Source organism: Pteropus vampyrus, unplaced genomic scaffold, assembly GCF_000151845.1.
Source record: "Pteropus vampyrus isolate Shadow unplaced genomic scaffold, Pvam_2.0 Scaffold23, whole genome shotgun sequence".
Taxonomy (NCBI): Eukaryota; Metazoa; Chordata; class Mammalia; order Chiroptera; family Pteropodidae; genus Pteropus; species Pteropus vampyrus.
Genome location: NW_011888804.1, coordinates 4865575 through 4870076, shown reverse-complemented (window position 1 = coordinate 4870076; position 4502 = coordinate 4865575).

Here is a 4502-nt window from a genome sequence, read left to right as displayed (position 1 = left end):
GGAGGCAGAGGTCACGACCCTGCGCCCCCACTCCCGGGTCTCGGGAACTGCGAAAGAGCCGGGCGTGTGCACGCTGGCGTGCGTCTGTGAGTGTGGGTAGAGCCTCCTTTTGGATCCGCGCTGTCCTGGAACCCATCCTTTCTTTGTGGGGAAAGTTCCCGGCGCGTAGGCCCTTAAAAAAATTCCATCCAAAAAAAAAAAAAAAAACCCTTGCTGTGACCTTTCCCCTAAGCCAGCAGACAGGCAGCCGCCTTCGGGCGCTGCAAGTGGCTTGAAACGCTTCGTGTCCGCGCGCTTTCTGCCTCGCTGGTTTCCAAATTTGACCTCAAGGCACCCAGCCAAGAGAGTGGCTGTTGGGGTGTAGACGCGAGCCTGCGAGCCACAACCTGGGTTTTTATATTGATAGCTGTGGATATTTGTCCCTCTGGGTAGCTTTTCCCGTGTCTCCGTTCAGGGGACAGGTACTACAGGTGTGAGGGGTAGATGTGTGTGTGTGTGTGTGTGTGTGTGTGTGTGTGTGCGCGCGCGCGCGCGTGTGTGCGTGCACTTGTGCGTGCTCCATCTGTAGACGTCTCTTCCAATTTGCATTTAGAAGTTCATGCGCAAGACAGTTCCGGATGTCCATGCATTTGGTTGTTTTATAATCAAGATGCGTATAATCAAGAAGTATATATGTTGCAGATGTTGGCGTTCAAAGTACACGTAACAACAATAATAAAAATAGCTGGCATGTAAAGGCCATGTGCACGTGCCAGTTCCTCGGTTAAGCACCCCACAAAAGCGATCTTTAATCCTCACAATTAACCCTTGAAGGCGTAGGCGACTTCCTTCCCTGTTTTACGGAGGAAACTGAGGCACAGAGCAGTTAAGTCCCTTACACAAGATCGCCCGAGAGACGAGCCAGAATTCCAACCAGAGTGGGTTCCGGAATCACTATTCCTAATTCAGATGTGGGTGCAGGTACCTGTAGTGCCTGTGTCCCGGATGTAGAGAAACCTATGGGCGTCTTCCGGATTTTGGTGTGACTCTCACGCGCTTTTCCTATGAGAACATTTTCATTTCTTCGGGCATCTGCCGTGCAATGTGAAAGAACAGCTTTTATTCCGGCGTCCCATGTCCGGCCCTCTCTCCCTAGTGTCCCGGCGGACCCTCAGGCTTCGGGGCCTTTGTTCTCAGGCTGATGAAGCGAGAGGTGGGCTGGGGACAAAGCCCCCAGACCCCGAGTTCTCCTCCAGACCGGTGTCGCGAGGGAGAGGGGATTTCAATAGCCCCGGCGCGACCCAGGCCGGGCCGGGCGACCGGATTAACTGCAGAGTTTCCCTCTCCCCGCTCTGTGGGTGTCTTGGGCTCTCTCTTCGCTGGCCTCGGAGGCTCCCTCTGCGTCCCTAGCATTTGCTCTGCTCCATCTGCCCAGGCGCGAAGGCCGGAGACTACACAGGTGGGGACTCTTCCTGGCCCAAGGGCCCGTTCGCTCTTTCCTGGTTCCACCCTATCCAGCTTCCAGGAACCGAAGCAAAGTTAGATTTTCCTGCCCTCTTACTCTCAGGGCTTTGGCCCCAGCTGGGAGCCCAGGGCTTGGTTGGTGGGGAGACAGATTCTCTCCAGAAGTAGGAGAAAGGATGCGGAGGGCGCAGCCACACGTAGAGGTTCCTGTTTACGCTACAGGGCGCCCAGGCTCGCGGGCATGCGCAGCTGCAGGCCCCGTGCACCTACAGAGTCGCCGCCCGGGTCTGGCTGCAGGCTGGACAGGGGTAACACAGCACCTCGCTGGGGCAGAGAGTAGGGGACCCTTCTTCTCTGAGCTCAAGACGTATGGTGCTGTCTGCCCCGCGGCTGGGATGAAGTCAGGCGGCCTTTGAGTCTTGGGTCTCGCAGCTCAAATGCAGTCCTGGAATTGGGGACAGTGTGTGTGTGTGGGGGGGGTGCTTAGTGAGGGGTCATCGGTACCTTCCGAGCCGTCCGGCTCTCCACCTCCCCCCACCCCAACCCCTTCTCAGTCCAACGATCCCGGTCAGCCAGTTTATTTGCGCTTTTGAAATGCGATCCCCGTGCCACTTCGCTTTCCAGCTAATGACCCGAGCTCTGGTTTCGGGTTGGGGGAATTGTCCCCGGAGGAGAGGATGGCTTCCCCAGGCCCGCGCCAGCCAAGCGCCGCCTGGGCGCTCCTCCCGCCGGCGCGGCTGAGCAGGAAGGTGCGCCCTCTGCCCCTTCAAGGCTCCCAGAGCGTCAAGGACACCCCAGGCACGGAACTGACACTCGTGCGTGAACTTCCTTCCTGCCATTTTTGTGCGTTGCCGTCCAGTCCGGTCCCCAGCGCCAGCATCTTTGACGTAACTTGTTGTTGTTGTTGTTGTTTCTCTGTTTGTGCCAGAACCAGGCGCCCCATACTTTTGCAGTCGCTCCAGATGTCTGGGGTCGTTAGTTTGGTCGCCCCACCCTCCTCTCCCAATCCTCCCCAACTGGGCAAAGAGCTGAGGTGCGAGCCTGTGCCTGTGCCGATAGCCTGTCTGCCAGACAGTGCACCCATCACCCCCCCCCGCCCCCCCCCGCCAGCACCCCGTCTTCCCCTTGGCACCCACTGTTCCGAGACCAGCACCCGTTAGCTAATTGGGCATTGTCTGGGGATAGGGGCTCTTAACCAGAATCAGAGCTCATGGCTTCAGTAAACCCCCAGAAATAATACCAAAAGTTTTGGGGGGAACACTGCAGTTATCCTCAGATTCTCAATGATGTGTGAGCCCAAATTAAGACCCACTCACTGCTCTGGGAACAAAAAAGAAACGCGGGAAGGGTTTAGGGTGGTGGTCCCTGGAGACTCCAGTCTTGGCCAGGTCAGATTTAGCTTTAGAGACCAGTTTTCTGCGTCTCTCTCTCTCTCTCACCTTCTAGAAGGATACAATTTCCTTACTTATTTTGAATCTAAGTCTCCAGACTCCGGAGGCCTCAGGCATTGTCTAATTAGTTGACTAATTAATGTATTAACTTATTAACCAAATGATTATGAACAGTCATTATCACCCCCAATGAATTCTGTGTTAATTTCCTGTTGCTGGAGTCACCCCTGCTCATCTATCACAGGCAATAAAAGGAAACCACTTTTCATAAAAACAATTACTTTTTACTACATTCCCCCCAACTCAAAATCTCAGGCAAGGGGAACTGCGGGGGAATTCCCTTTGTGGAGAGACTATTGGGGTACAGGTTGGGGATTCTCCAGCCTCTGCGCCCCCTCAAAGCCACCTCTACATACCTACATCACGGTGACATGGTGATATGGGCAGGTTTCGTCTTTGTTCGAATCTCCTGAAGGACTTAGTTTTTTCATGAAAGCCACACCTGGTGGAATCGGGGGTCTGAATTCTGGGAGACAGATGCTTGTGTGTCGGCGGGGGATAGTTTGCGGTCTGAGGGTCCCTTAAGCCTTTTCCTCCAGACAAAAATTAACACAGTGAAGGCTGGGACCTCTTTCAACACAGATAGTCCTCTTTATCTTTACTGCCTATCAGAACCTAGAATAAAAGTTCTGTGGGGTAGGCACCCACCCAAAACCGTGTGCGTGGACCAGTCTAAACGTCCGGGGAACGCCACCCCCACCCCCACCTTGGAATGCAGCGCGTATAATGGATACATTTTAAATGTTGCTTACGTTTCTGTCAGATTTCTCTCTTTTGTTTCTTTCACTTTTTATTCAGACAAACACACCGACAGCACATGACACTCCACAAGCACATAAAGAAACAGCCTTCGACAGTGCAGAAGGTTCCAGGGGAGAGGGCATGGTCGCCTTCTCCTTCCCTCTGAGAAAATAGGGTGCCAGGGAAGCCCCTCACCATTCAAGTCCTGCCTCCCCAAATCCCTCTTCGTCGTTCTTGGCTATTCAGGGATGGATTTCTTCCTGGCGTCAAGGCAAGATTGATTTCAAACAAGATGATGTAAACTGAGGCTAACTACTTCCTTCCACAGCTCCTCCCCCATCGACGAATTCCCCACCATGCCCGACTTCACTCCAAACTTTGCCCGAAGGTTTGCTCGCAGGCATATCACAAAAAAAGCGTGGGTGGTGAGGACAGTGTTTGGCGACAGCCTGTGTCTGCTTCATGGAGCTGAGGACACGGTGCTTTTTTCTCTTTGTTGATAAACAGGCCATTTCTGCACTGGTTCTGTCTGACATAAAAGGCTTTATTTCTCATTTTCATTTTTATTTTTTATTGCCATGTAGTTTACTACAATACAGTATCCAGATCTTAAGTGTTCAGTTGGTTTGTTTTGACAATTTACACCCTTGTAACCTCCACCCCAAACAAGCTATAGAACATTTTCATTCCAGAAACTTCCGTCATGCTCCTTTTTCCCCCCATCAACCCCCCAAGACAGCCTCTTCCTGATTTCTATCACCACAGGTTCATTTTGCCTGTTCTTCACTGTATATTTTTATACACCATGTACAAATAACATTGACACCCTCTCTGTGCCCCTGCTCCCCAATGCACACAAGGAGAGGC